The sequence below is a fragment of the Notechis scutatus genome, chromosome 6, assembly GCF_049901735.1.
Source record: "Notechis scutatus isolate UNSWTSFEM ecotype Mainland chromosome 6, rNotScu1.2, whole genome shotgun sequence".
NCBI lineage: Eukaryota > Metazoa > Chordata > Lepidosauria > Squamata > Elapidae > Notechis > Notechis scutatus.
Window position 1 is genome coordinate 9743542 of NC_142014.1, and position 15473 is coordinate 9759014.

A 15473-nucleotide genomic window follows, 5' to 3' on the forward strand; every position below is an offset into this window, starting at 1 on the left:
ATGACCGGCTGGGTGGTTGTGGCTGGGTAGGTATTACAAGGGGGAGTGACAGCACTCAGTCTCCTGCAGCCCTCTGCCAGCCAAAAGGGGCTGTGGGGGTTAATTACAAAATCTGGGCTTTGCTTTCTGACATCCAGATCCAGTGAACAAGGGATGTGAACTGCACAGAAAATAACTTTTGTTTAGTTAAGGAGAAATACCCCAAAGTCAGATGTACATTAAATGTAGACTGACTTTTAGCTACAGGCCTCCCCCAGCAAAATTTTGAAGCTCCAGGTAAAGAGGATTCATTTTAGGATGAGTAACCACAGTTTGCATGTTGGGGGATCCTAAAGGAATGTTGGGAAACTGTATTTTAAATTTAGTAAATTTTATTTAGTTTTAAAAATTTAAAACATAAAATAAAACTTTATACATCATTATATCAACGTCAAGACATCTTTTACATTTCCTTATCATCTTTCTATTATACACATTTCTTTCATTATACAATTTCAACTTAATATATAAATAAATATAGATAGCTATGAATATAGATATAAGTATTTACATAGTTTCTTATTCTATACCTAATTGCCATTTTGATTTCTTTTTATTCTTAAACCTTTCATACCAGGCATCTCAGACGTTATAATATATCGAGTCTTCTTTGACTCTTAATTTCATTGTTAGTCTGTCCATCTCTGCACAGTTTAATTTTTTTTTTATAACAACACCCTCTGGTGGTACAATTTCTTGCTTCCAGAATTGTGCATAGGAAATCCTAGCAGCTGTTAAAATGTTTAGCATAATGTAGTTATCTTTTTTATTATATTTTTCCATTATTATGCCTAATAGGAATAGTTCTGGTTTGGGTTCAATTTTCTGTTTTATTATTTCTTTTAACCACAATCAAATTATATTATAATATTTCTTGACCTCTGGACAGGTCCAGCACATATGAAAATAGGTACCTTTTTCCTTACATTTCCAACAGCTTGGGCTTAGGCTGAACATTTTTGCTAGTCTAACAGGAGGAAGAAGGAAAACTGTATTTTAAAGAACATTTGAGGGAGGGGTGCAGAATAGCCCTTCTCTGCCTGAGGCTGTAGAGACCACCAATCAAAACACTTTTTGTGAAGCAACTGATCAACACTGACAGGGTAAGCCACTAGTATATGAAAATAAGAGCAAACTCCACTCCCTTCTTGTAGTGATGATGTTACCTAGTTTGGTAATGAAACATCTGCAAGAAAACCACCAACCTCAGAGAGCACCAAGGAACCCACAATTCAACCCTGAGCTACAAATATTCTCTTCTATCTATAACACTTTTGGGTTAGAGGGATTCAGACCCTGCTTTATATGAGATGGCTCCCAGTGGATTTCATTCTAAATTTTGATATGATTTCTGTAAATAAGGGATGTAGCAACGTTTCAGCAGAATCTCATCTGCCATCATCAGGCTTCTGTATAGTGTTTGTCTGTGAGTCAGACTTTTACAGTGGTTTCAGATTTAAATTTGGGGCAGCCTATTGCTGTGCCAGAATGGTTTTTTCTTCATCCTGATTGGTTGGGAGTCTTGGTCTGTGTTTATTGGTCTCGGAGTTTGCTGTGTTCTGCTTGATTGGTGTCTCTAATATCTTCTGTCTGTTTTTTGGCTCTTTTTGTATCTTGATTGGCTGGCAGCATTGTGTTACTTTATTGGAGGCCTTTAATGCAGCTTGGCTTCAGGTAAATGGACGGCTATCATTAGTTAGGAAGCTGGGTTTCATCTGGGTGCCTGGTTGGGGTGTGTTTGAGCTGGAGGTATCAGGGGGGATCTGTTTGTGCCCAGGTGTTTGCCTGGCTTGTGGTGTGGAGATTTTTTTGTTTGTGAGTGCAGGCTTCCAAATGATTGACAGCCTGGTAGAATCATCTCTTCTATTCATGCTTTCTGGTCTTTTTTCAATCTCTATGGCTTCTCTGATGATTCTGTGGCTAGGGTTTTCTATAGTGGTTAGGGTTTTGGTGCCATTGAAGTTGATGCTATGACCTGTGGCTTCCATGTGTTGGACTAGTGAGGAAGTGTGTTCCAGCTTTTTGACTGCATTTTTGTGTTCATCCAGGCGGGTACTTATTCTTCTATTGGTCTGTCCAATGTATGTGGCTGGGCATGATGCACAGGGGACTTCGTATATGTCTTGGTTTTCCAGGTCAATTTTATCTTTGGGGTTGCTAAGGATGGCTGCTATTTTTCTGTCTGTTTTGAAGGCAGTCTTGATGTGATGTCTGTGTAGTACCTTACTAATTTTGTCTGTAGTACCTCTTATGTAGGGCAGGACAGCTGTTCCATAGGTCTGTTCATCTTCTGGGTCTCTATTATGTTTCAGTGTGTTTTTGTGGATCAAGCTGGTGATTTTGCTTTTGTGGAAGCCGTTGGCTGTCAGTACTTTAGTCAGGGTGCATAGTTCAGTCTTAATGTGTGTCTTATCTGCCAGGCGTTTGGTTCTGGTAATTAGTGTTTTAGCCACGGAGTTTATCTGTGCTGGGTGGTGGTGGGATTGGGCATTGAGGTAGCGGTTAGTGTGTGTTTTCTTCTGGTATACGGTGTGTCCTAGTGTGCCATCTGTTTTTTTGTAGATTAGTACATCTAGGAATGGTAGTTGTTTGTTTGTTTCCGTTTCCATGGTGAACTTGATTTTGGGGTGTGTGCTGTTTAGGTGTGTTAGGAAATTGTTTAGGTTTTCTTTTCCATGGGGCCAAATCACAAATGTGTCATCGATGTATCTTAACCATAGTTTGGGTTTGTGGATGGCATTGGCCAGGGCTCTGGATTCGAATTCTTCCATGAACAGGTTTGCAATGACGGGTGACAGTGGTGATCCCATAGGGGCTCCTTCAATTTGTTTGTATCTTTGTCCTTTGTATATGAAATATGTGTTGGTTAAGCAGTGTTCTGTTAGTTCCATGAGGTGTTTAGCTGGTTGGTATTTATTTTTGATGATTTCAAGGGTCTCTTTTATCGGGACTTGAGTGAATAGTGAAACTTACGTCGAAACTTACAAGCAGATCTTCTTGCTCCACATGTAGATCTTTGATCATTTCCAAAAAGTGGTATGAGTTTTGTACATGTGAAGCTGCTGTTTCAGCATGGGGCTGTAGCTGTTTTGCTAAGTGTTTAGCTAGGTTTTGTAGTGGTGCTCCTCTGGAGCTGACTATGGGTCTGAGAGGTGTGCCTTCTTTGTGTATTTTTGGGAGGCCGTATAGTTTGGGGCATCTGGAAGATTTTTCTCTTGGGATGATCATCTGTTGGATCTCTTTGCTCATGTGGCTGGTTATAATTTTCTTCTTGGTTAATTTTTCCAGATATGTGGTTGGGTCTGTGTTTATGGGTTTGTATGTGGAGTCTTGGAGTAGGTCTGTCAATTTTGTTTCGTAGTCTTTTCTGTCCATTACTACAGTGGCATTCCCTTTGTCTGCTGGGAGGATGATTATGCTGCTATCTCTTTTCAGGGTTTGTAGCGCTTTAATTTCATTTTTCTGCAAGTTGCTTTTGGGTGGTTTGCTTGTGCATAGGATGTTGGTAACTTGGTGTCTTATTTTATATATATATATATATATATATATATATATATATATATATATATATATATATATATATATATATATATATATATATATAATACAAAGCTAAGGGATAAATAAACAGATTTGAAAAAAAATAAAAGGTTCAGAAAAGAAAAAAATGAAAGTGAAATTAATGACAAATAGCATCTAAGAGTAATATATTTATTTAGCATATGGCAGTGGTACATTGAAAACTAGGAGTCTACAACATTATGATACAGTAGATGTTTGGCTGGCTAACATTGCTAGCATGTTCAGTTTACCTTCACGCACTATTGAAGGTGCACCATAGGGGCAAAATAGCTCTACACAGAGTGGCTAACACTATTCTGCAGGAGAGTTTTCACCATCTGGAGTTTTTCTCCTCCAATTTTGCATTTGGGTAGATCCTGCATCCACATGAAATGCCACTAGTTTTTGTTCTCACCAAAGCGGTACCTATGCATCTACTTGGGTTTGCATGTTTTCAAACTGCTAGATTGGCAAAAGTTGAGGCAAGTGATGGGAGCTCACACCATCCTGCAATGCTAAGACTCAAACTGCTGGAGTATAACAAGGCAACCTTCTCCAGTAACTTTAAGCCACCGCATCTGGAATAATATAATCTGTTGGTATCAGCATAACCAGGAATAAGGCTTTTCACACACTTGGGAACAACAGCCTGGAAACATAGCCAGTTCTTCAAGGTTTCCGAAAGGCCTGTAGGGTCAGGATCATCCCAATCTCAGAGGGAAGGCACTACAGCAGAAAAGGCATGCCCCATGTCTCTGCTAACCAATAATCTTTGGTGGATGTGACCAAAATCCCATCCTGCCAGACCAAATTGGACAGATGGGAAACAACTGGAAGAAAATGCTCCCTCAGATAACCCAATCTCAAGCCACAAAGGCCTTTAAAGGTGGCAATCATTACCTTGAATTGCACCTGAAATATACTGGTAATAATGTCAATGTCAGCCTTCAAGATCTTTTCTACTGCTTTGCATCTTTTGGCTGCCATAAGTAACAGGGGGAGGGGTTGTGTCTGGGAAGAGAGCTGGAGGTGTTACATTCTTGTGTTGTATAAATGAGGAGTTGGGGGGGGGAGTATAAATTCCTGCTCTTAAGTTTCTATTCCTTGCTTAGCCTTCCTTTTCTCTGCGCAACTGCAAATCTTTATCAAAATATGTCAAAGTCAACAGACAGAGGCCTCATCACCACCTGAAGATGCCCACATGACCATATCCAGAACTTTTAATTGGAAGAATCCTTTGAACTTTGGGGGGTGGGAACAATTCCATCCCTTTGTATATGTGATCTGCACGCCTAATTTCTTAGATTCAGAATTCTACCTGAAGCTACCACTTCAAATTTCAGTAAAAGATTTCTTTCCTCTAATCTATGGAGTCTAAGTATTTCTTTCTTGGATTTTGAATGGAGCACAGACTGACAGTCATACCTAATTATCTCAGAGTAACCATTGTTTCAAGAGTTGTTTCATCTATTACACTGGATAGTCTGATAAAATGAATTAAAATAAACTACAGAGTTCTGTTATTTGCCATAATAACCAAAAGTTATCTTTCAGTGACAAGTGTGCTGAATTAAAAAAAAATAGGGTAGATCTGGGCAGTGATCCATATCAGACACTATTGAAACCTGGTGATAAGAACTATAGCAATAGCACTTAGACTAATACACTACTTCACAATGCTTTACAGCCCTCTCTAGGCAGCTTACAGAGTCAGCCTATTGCCCCCAACAATCTGGGTCCTCATTTTACCAACCTCAGAAGGTTGGAAGGCTGAGTCAACTTTGAGTCTGGTGAGATTTGAACTGCCAAACTGCAGGCAGCTGGCAGCCAGCAGAAGTAGCCTACAGCCTGCAGCAGTACTGCACTCTAACCATTGCACCACTGAGGCTCTATAGTGACCAATCTGGAAGGTACAATCTCCCAATTCTGTAGCACAGGGGTCCCCAACCACCGGTCCGCGGAACAACTCCTACCGGGCCGTTGGCTTGCTGGCGCCGCCATCTTTTTGATGAAAAAGTGCTTCCGGTGAGCTTTTCCAGGTAGAAAGCTCACCGGAAGCACGCTTTCATCAAAAAGATGGCGCGCTAACGCTTCGTGAGCTTTTCCGGGTAGAAAGCCATTTCTACCCGGAAAAGCTCATCGAAGCTCATCGCCATCTTTTTATGAAAAGTGCTTCCGGTGAGGTCACCGGAAGCACTTTTTCATCAAAAGATGGCGGCGCCCAGCTGATGCCGGTACCGGGCCGCGGCGCCCAGCTGATGCCGGTACCGGGCCGCGGCGTAAAAAAGGTTGGAGATCACTGCTGTAGCAGGTAATAGCTTAAAACACTAGGCCTTGTTTAGTTGTTAATACTAATTATTTTTTCAACAAACTTTATTTTCTAATGAAAAATATCTTGTTCTTTGATGTGCATAATTCCCAGAGAAAGACTTTTAAAATGCAAATTTCCCTGATGTAACCTTCCCTTTTAAGCATTGTTAATTCTGCTTTTTATCAAGCTTCCAATATAGCAGACAGGAATATATCTTGCAGCAGTGTTTTTCTTAAGGTAATTAAGGGTTACATTTGTCTTTTTGTTTCTGAATATACAATAATGTTTTTTTGGGGAGGAGGGATCCAACATCTGCATGCAATGTTTCAAAAACAGCAACAGTGTTGAGAAGGAATTGAGAAGGAATATATGAAATATCAGTTCAAACTGCAATTTCTGCAATGTTTGAACTATTCTCTGCAACCTAGAATCTATTAACATACCATGGATGAAATCCTATTACTTAGAAAGAATAATACTGTTACATACTGACACAGTCTCATAATATTTTATCATTTATCATAGCTGCCCTTATTAATTCAAACAAATTTTTAAAATTTTTTACAACTCAATGATTTATCACTCTTAGATATCTAAGAAGGCACAGTATAGCAGATCCTATGCTATATTGCATGTAGTTTCAAACTGAAAAGCAGAGGTGGTATTCAACCGATTCGCACCGGTTCGAGCAAACCGATAGCTGTGATTTGGCATGGGTCACTGAACCGGTGGTGAACCCTTGGCTGGCCACACCCCTGACCCGGTTGCCCGGTTGCTTACTTGCCCCAGTCGCTCCCCTAGCTTTTCCTACGATGTGGTGGCTATGGCTCAGCTTGGGCGGATGTCCCAGGGCTGCTGCACATGCGCACTGCGTGTGCCGCTGCCACACATGCAGTGTGCATGTGCAGCAGCCCCGGGACATCTGCCCACCTGCCCGCCCTCCCTGAGCATGTTTTCTTCCTTCCCCCGGTGGGCACGCCTCTTCCAGCCTGGTTCGGCCTGGCCCAGCCATCAGGTGGGAGGGCGGATATCCTGGGGCTTCTCGCCCCCCCTTGTCATGAGATGCCTGCAGCTGCTGCATGCTTTTTTCAGTCCAGCAGCCGCACCGCACCAAAAAAAGCACGCCCTGTTCTTTGTGCCAGGCCCGGCAAGTCCGAGCAGCTGGTGCACAGAACAGGGCAGTGCTGGACCATTGGAGAAGTAGAGTGAAGCTGGAGATCAATAGCCACTCTTTTGCAGAAAGCAGGAAGCTTCCCAGAATTGGCCGGCTGGTCGTCTCCTTCTCTGCCTATTTGTTCTGTATGGCCGAGGAGGAGGAGACCAGCTGGCTGATTCGGAGAGGATTTCTGTGCTGAAAAGGGGGCTGGAGATTGAAAAAGAGTCGTCTCCAACAGCCACCCCTTTGGCCAGCTGATCTCCTCCTCCTCGGTCATACAAAACAAACAGGTGGAGGAAGAGAAGACCAGTCGGCTGATTCGGGGAGGATTTCTGTACTGCAAAAGAGGCTGTTACTGATCTCCAGCTTCACTCCACTTCTCCAACAATCCAGTGCCACCCTGTTCTATGCGCCAGCTGCTTGGACTTGCCGGGCCAGGCAAATAGAACAGGGCATGCTTTTTTCGGTGTGGCTGCTGGACTGCAGCTGTACCGAAAAATGCACACAGCAGCTGTAGGCATCTCGCGACAAGGGGGACGAGAAGCCCCAGGACATGTGGTCACCTGCTGGCTGGCTGGACTGGAAGAAGCGCGTCCGCCAGGAGAAGGAAGAAAGCATGCTCTGGGAGGGTGGACGCCGCGCAAGTGGGTGGATGTTCTGGGACCACTTAAAGGTCAACTTTAAGAGTGCCCCCATGGAAGAAGCTGAGAACTGAGAACAAACTTAGTGGCAGCGGGGGTGACAGGCATGTGTGTCCCTCCACAAAGAGTGTGAAGGGAGGCAGACACTGCACCTCTGAGGAAAAGGGGAGATGCTGAAGCCCTAGCTGTCACCCAGGAAGGGACCACAGAGGGGCCCATCACACACACCCGTCGCCCAACGCCGCTGCAACTTTTGCTCTCATTCTCGGCTTCTTCCATGGGGGCTCTCTTAAAGCTGATCTTTAAGAGTTGGAATATGTTTTGTTAGTTCACTGCCAATTCATCATTGGGAAAGGTGTAGCCCCTGAACTCACAAGAAGTCTTGGGCAAAGTTCTCTGACTTTTAAAATGCATCTGTGTGGCGTCTGCCTCTCTTCACGCTCCTTGTGCACACCAGGAGCGCCTAACCGGAATGAGGGAGAGCGAAGTTGACTGCTATGAGGCGAGCGCCTTGGCTTCCCCTCTTGCTCCTCACAGTCATCCTGAGATGGTGTGGTTCTTTACCTGGGCAGCCAGATGGCCGCAGCAGCGCCCGCAGCAGCAACAGGCAGTATCACAACAACGAGGTACAGTAAGATTTGGCAGTGCAAATTTATTTCCGAGGGGCTTCTGGCAAAAAACAAAACAAAAACCACCCCAAAACAAAACCCATTTGGCAGGTAGACTCGGCAGGCAGTTGTGATCTTTAGTTAGGCTTTTTTTTTTTTGTCAGCCCAAGGGCGGAGGGGGGGGAAGGTACGTAGGAAATTACCCTGCCTCTGCAGCATCGGTCATGTGACTGAGTGGGCATGGCCAACTCAACACAACTCGCAGCAAGGTGCCGCACCAACTTGCCAAATTGGCCACACCTACCCAGTCACATGACCACCAAGCCACGCCCACCAAACAAGCCATGCCCACAGAACTGGTAGTAAAAAAATTTGAATCCCACCTCTGCTGAAAAGAGTCTAAATGTCTTAGTTTTGTATCTTATTTTGTAAGTACCGTATTTATCGGCGTATAACACGCACTTTTTCCCCCCTGAAAATAGGGGAAATGATGTATGCGTGTTATACGCCGATATAATGTTAAGAAGCCTTCGGTGAATGCTGCTGGGATCGGGATCAAGGACACAAATGAAAGAAGGGGAGGGAGGAAGCAACCAAGCCTGTCCTTCTCTCTGGGTCAGCTCTCTCAGTTGCTCTCTCGCTCCTCCACCAGCACAGGAAGAAACTGCTTCAAAGAAGCGGGGGCTTTTCCTGTCGCCTCTCCCCCACCCCCACCCCGTCCGCCCGCCCGCCCGCCCGCAGTGCTCCGTTCTGCCTGCCTGCCTGCCTTCGTTAATGGTTGAATCGGAACAGCTTCGGCTGAGTAAAAGAGGCGAATAGTTATTATTCTCAGCCGAAGCTGCTCCCAAACAACCAGAAACTAAGGCAGGCAGGCAGAATTTTTTTAAAAATTTTTTCCTGAAATTTCCCCCCTTAAAATGAAGATGCGTGTTATACGCCTGTGCGTGTTATACGCCGATAAATACGGTAATATTCAGAACATTTCAAACGAAATTTAATTTGTAAATATAATCATTGTCCGATATGACAATATTGTATTCTTTCTGTTCTGCAGAAAGTGAGACATTTTATGACTTGATGAATTCTGAATGGTTGAGATATTGTACAATGATACATATTATATAATTATATCTAATTGTATTTATTTTAACACATCTTTCACCTTTAATTATCCATTTAGCAACCTTACAATATGTTTGCCTTTTAACTTCACCTATTGCTGAACTTTTCATATTTCTTTTTTTAAAAACATTCATTACATACAATTATATGTTTGCATTTTTTTTAAAAAAATATGTTTAAAATACACATTTAGAACATTCTGCCATGAGCCACTTTTCTCGAAGGATCATTGATAATTTAAGAGGCAATTGTCTCTTTAACTGCATCTTACAAAATCTTATCTGTTAGAGCTATGGACTCTGTAACTGGAGCTCTAGGGAACTGGATGTCATCCAAGTAAAGCTTAATTTGGGTAACATCAATATTTGCTCCATTAAAAGCTTACTGTACTACTTGTTGGCATAGCTTGGGAATACCATCTGTTTTTTTTTTTTTTTTAAGCTATAGTATTATAATTCATCTCACTGGCTCCCATGCTTCACCTTACCAATTCCTTAAAGTAATTATACATGTATTGTGGAATTGATAACGTTTATTTTTAAGTGTGATCAAATGTTCATACTTCTTAAAAAATGTTGAGATTGTCCAGCTCCTTTTGCCCCTTAGAAACAAAAGAATTTACATTAATAGAAAATCAAATCAGAAAAGTAATGGCACATATATAATTATAATTAATCTTTCATGATCCATTTATAATTTATTTGCCAGAATAACACTAGAAAAGGCTGTTGGACCTGCCAGAATTTAAGCCTCTAAATAGAAACAATCCTTGGCTCCACTTGTTGAGAAAGGTGTAATTTATTAGAGATCAAATGTATTGCAGTATTGCAAAGCCAGAACTCAAAATTGTGTGCCAAAATCCCTAAGTTCTACTTTCCCCTCCGTTAACTATTTCTCACTGCCCATCCCAATATTAACCAATCAGGTTCAGGCAGGGGTGGGTTCAGACAGGTTTGGGCGTAGAACCAATTCAGTCTGACTTGCTCCAAGGATCTTCAGTTGGGCCCTTCTACCTGCTCCTGGGTCCTTTTTATCCTCTCAGGTGTTCTGTGAGGCAGAGCAGATTGCCCTGCTAATCAGCCGAGATCCCTTTGTAGCAGATTTCACAGCAAATGTGGCTCATAATAGCGCACCATTTAACTATTTATAGATATGTCAGACAATAAATATGGTCCCAAATTGTCTCTCAATTAACAGGAAGGCTTGCTATTTTGGATCAGGTGTACAAAGGGAAACAGAAATGCTAGACACATGAGGTTGCTAGAAATAATCCATTGCAGAACTGCAGTGGATTTAAAATTTGGAACAAGAATGTGGTGATGAATACGAAAGCCAGGCTGTTACTGTAGAGCGGTTGCATGGGTTAAAGGCATGACTTGAACCAGTGCAGTGAAAGCCATATGCAGTCAGAGAGGAGTACTTTTTGGATTAAAATAAATGCTTTATGCATGAAACACATCCTGTGTGACATTGTATATCAGGATAGTAGAAACCAAGCCGATTGCTATAGTAAATGTGTTTTTATGATTAATGATATAGACAGAGGGTCAACTCATGTTATGCCTAAATAGCACAACTTATGTGCCAAAAAATTAACACTTTACTATTCAAATACTATTAGCTAAGATGATATACAGCTTCATTTATAATTACAGAGTAGAAAGTTAGTGCATTGTGCATTGTGCTGGATCTCAAGGGCAAGAGGAGGAGGCTGAACAGGTGAAAAAAATGGACAACTCCCTTTCTTTGCCTTTTGTATTTGGAAGGAAAAAGTACATACAATCAAGTGGGCTGCATTTAGCAGATTCTATGGATTGCAAGGTAACTGTGAGAATGCTCTTGATCTTGAGGAATGCAGTCTGTAAAATAGATTTTCTTAACTTAGAATTATTGCCCCAATATTCATTGGAAACCAGCAGAGAAGCTACAGCTGCCTGAAGTAGTTTTTTTCCCCCCTTCCCTTTCATTTAGAGCTTTTTTGTTAAGCTATGTTTACTGCAGAATATCTTTTAAAAAGTACACAAACAAGCAAACATATTGACATACACATATATATATCTAATGGCTAATATAATTTGCTTATATTTTGCAGTTCAGTGACTGAGACAAGATGTCCTTCAATGTGGATTTATGTGAGAAGGGCGGTGTAGAAATTTGGTAAGTAAATAAATAAAACAAATGCTGATTTTGCAATTGTTCTATCTTGTAGTCCTCCTACCCATGGTTCTGAAAAAATATTGAAACAAAGCTTATAAAGATATCTGCAATATATAATTGGCTCACAGAATTCCGAGAAGTAGAATAAGAAGCCTTGATTCTTCGAAGTATTTATTGTCTTTACTAACTGGTAGAAGATCTTCAGAGTTTGACGGAGACGTGTTTCTCAGCACTGTTTGGAGGAATTCTGGGAGTTGAAGTCCACAAGTCTTAACGTTGCCAAGGTTGGAGACCACTGGTTTAGACTATGTATCAAAGTATTTGAGTACAATCAAGTATTTGCTCTTTAGTTAAAACTTGTGTCTTGCTGTACCTCTCCCTATTCCCATTTCGCCATGAGCTCTATTAATGAGCTTGACCATTGGCTGAATATTATTTTTTGTAGTTCATAAATGGACCAAGCTGTGTCCATACCTGAATCTGCTTCAGTGCAATAGTTGTATTACATGCCTTCTTGCTGTCATTCTTAGGTGACCATAGTGTCCCATAATTTCATTCAGTATTAATTATTTAATTTTAAAAGCAAAAGCAATAGGATTATTCCTCATGTTAGCTGTCTAAAGGCAACAAGTACACAAAGAACATTTATTTCCCTGTTTTTAGGCCACTGGTTTTTAAAGTAAAATCATAACTTATATTTAAAGCTAACTCTATGGATTTCAAAGAATGGATTTTTTAAATCTTGTTTGAAAATCTTTGTATTTCTTGTTATTATTTAGATAGAGTATAGTTTTGTCCTTGATTTAACTAACTTAAGTGAAACAAGGTCCAGCTAATTCTAGTCCATTTCAAGCCTGCCTCCTTTACTTGGTACTTCTAGTATATGACTGAAATGAAATTCATTATTGTATAACTCTGCAATACTCAAGGTTGTGATAACTGCCATTATAATATCAGAACATAATTTCATCAATTATTTTGAGGGTTCGCACATACTCATTGGTTGGTTTGGATATAGAACAATTCTAGCACTGAACAAAATTTTGAATTATATCATAGGGCAATTTTTCCCATTGTGCAAACAGAAAGGTGTTCATTTAGACCAAATTTTGAGCAGGAAGGGACAACTGGGAGGCATTTGGGAAGGAATTGAAGTGATAGGAAGTTGACCTATTATATCCATTTGGTGGGCTTTCTGTTATAGGATACCCATCCTTAAACAAAGATGACAGTGATTGTCAGATCACTGAGCTGAGAAGAGATCTCCAAGGATGGATATTCTCCTTCCAGGTTTGAAGTTTTAAAAATCTTGCAGCAGGAAATCTAGTCCCTTATACCATGGGCTGCTGTCTCCAGAGCCATAGGGTTGTTCCCTAAGTCAGCATATTTTACCTGTAGCAGAGGAAACATAAACAGCACATTCAACTGCAGAAGAGAATTGGAAATCTAACTACTCTAGCAAAACATCATTATATTAAGTGGCTCAAAGACCAGAGAATGGTTTGTGGTCTATTTAAGTCCATGTGTTTAAGAACGTGATTTAGTAGACGTGTATATCTCAAGTTATTGTTTGCACTGAAACTGTCCTTCATTTGCAATTTAACAGGATTCAAAATCTCTGTTCCCTCTTGAGCATAATAGGAGTTTAACTGAAATAAGCCTATTGTCCATTTTCAAGTAGTTTACTCTGTTAAGAAGTCTTCAGAAACATGAAAGAGTTTGTGATTAGATCTCTTATGTCCTTAAAATGGCTTAAAAAAACTATTGAGAATTGGAAGGTTAACAATTCCAATTTTTGTTCTAATGAGATACTGCTGTGTTGAGAAACCATTTGAGATAAGAAATGAAATAACCACAAAATAAATGAAGAAGAAAAAAACCTAGAGCTTTAATAGGGAAAACTCAGGAGATGAAAGCTATATTTCATACAAAGGGCTTGTAAATTAAACTGAGAAAAATACACTGAGAAATACTCAAAGAGGTAGTACTCATCTTTTGTTTCCTAATTTTGCAAAACATCGACAACCATAAAAGAGTATCTGGCTCTGAAATGAACTTCTGGTTACATTAAAGTATGCTCCTATACAACAGAGACTGGAAAACCTAATTCATTATTTTCAATTTTTATGGTATGATTAAAGATATTACTCTGTACTAGGAGAAATAAGTGACTGCTGAAGTCTCACACCGCATGAACTCCACCCTATAAAATTGAATTTTAAAAAATATAAATTGATATAATGATATCCTTATATTCTCTAATTCTAGTATCCATTGATGGTAGTTACAGATTGGGACGCAGGAAATCTGAACATAATAACATAATATCATTTCATCATTCTGCAGAATCCATTATTTACATAATATAATATTTGCTAAATTAAGATTTCAGATCACAGGAAATGTTTTCAAGTCTATTCAAAAAAGGAAGTGAAGTTCTTAATACAATTTAGAATTACAGTATGGACTCCAGTGTGTTAAGTGTTACATAAATTGTTATGTGGTCAATTCATTTTTTCGTGTGTGTGTGTGTGCGCGTGCGCGCGTACACATGTGTGCCTTTAAATCAAGGTTGATTCCTGGACTAGTCATTGCAGTTTTATTGGCAAGATTTCAGAAGTGGTTCGCCATTGTCTTCTTTCTAGGGCTGATCAAGAATGACTTGCCCAAGGCCACCTCGCTGGCTTTGTGCCTAAAATGGAACAAGAACTCACAGTCATATGATTTCTAACCTGCTGCCTTAACCACTACATCAAATTGGGTCAGTTTTCTTATTGAATAAAATTTGAAAACAATAAATAACTGCAATGCAATAACAATGCAATAAAATACAATTAATGTTATCAAACTCCCAAGACCCCATATTGTAAGGTATTTTTAAAAATGCAGTTTAAAGAAATTTAAGTCCAAATTTTGAAGAGAAGTGATCTTACACAACGTTTTTCACTGACTTCTGATGGATTTTCCAGGGTAGAAAATCAGAAGAATTTGAGTGGGGATAATCAAAATACACAGATTATAATTTAGCATGGTATGTATATACAATTTTATAAATTAATTTGCTTGGATTTGCCCAACCACTACTTGGAAATCCAATAACTCTGGTTGCAATGGCGTGCCACTTGGTTGAAACTCAACTGATTGTCTACACAACTACACACATCTACATAGTTCCCTTATTACATGGGCATAGGGAATAGAAATCTTAAATATGATATTGTTGACAACAGAGGGCCTGCAAGATCATATTCAACATAATTTCAACTGATGCTTTTTAAATGTTATGGATTATAATTCCCCCAATACTTTTTTATGGACCAGACTCACCAGCAGTTCAGAACATCTGGAAGGTATCAAGCTTTGGCCTGCACTATGGAGAGATAGCAAATGACAAAACATAAATCATGGTGTCATGATGCAAACTAAATCCCTTCCATACTTATGTCTAATGTTATGGTATGAATTATGACATCATCAAGCATGCTTTGTCTTTCTGGCACTATTATGGGCAAGTAGAGAAACTTGAGTCACTAGATTGGCCATCTCTGTATTAGGACATGTTTTTTTTTTCTTTTTTCAAGGCTATATTTATATTTTAGAATTATGAGCACGGTCTTGTAGGTTTAAAAAGTGCATCAAATAAAAAGCAAAAATGTGCAAGCATTCAGAATAACAAAACAACAGAGTTGGAAGGGACCTTGGAAATCCTCTAGTCCAAGTTGCTGTTGAAACAGGAGACCAATACAGGTGGTATTCAGCAAGTTCTGATCACTTCTGGAGAACCGTTAAGTGGAAATTTTGAGTAGTTCGGAGAACCGGCAAATCCCACCTCTGACTGGAGATTTTATAGTATCCTTCCCCTGCCACGCCCACCAAGC

The 15473-nt window shown here is 40.2% G+C and overlaps 1 long non-coding RNA gene across 1 annotated transcript; it reads left to right on the forward strand.

Annotated features, from left to right (window-relative positions):
* The first annotated feature begins 8242 nt into the window (after positions 1 to 8242).
* LOC148130116 (uncharacterized) lies at positions 8243 to 14595 on the forward strand. Its single transcript, XR_015750200.1, has 4 exons — positions 8243 to 8334; positions 11531 to 11595; positions 14241 to 14356; positions 14565 to 14595. It is a non-coding gene; the product is annotated as an uncharacterized LOC148130116 (long non-coding RNA).
* The last annotated feature ends 878 nt before the right edge of the window (positions 14596 to 15473 follow it).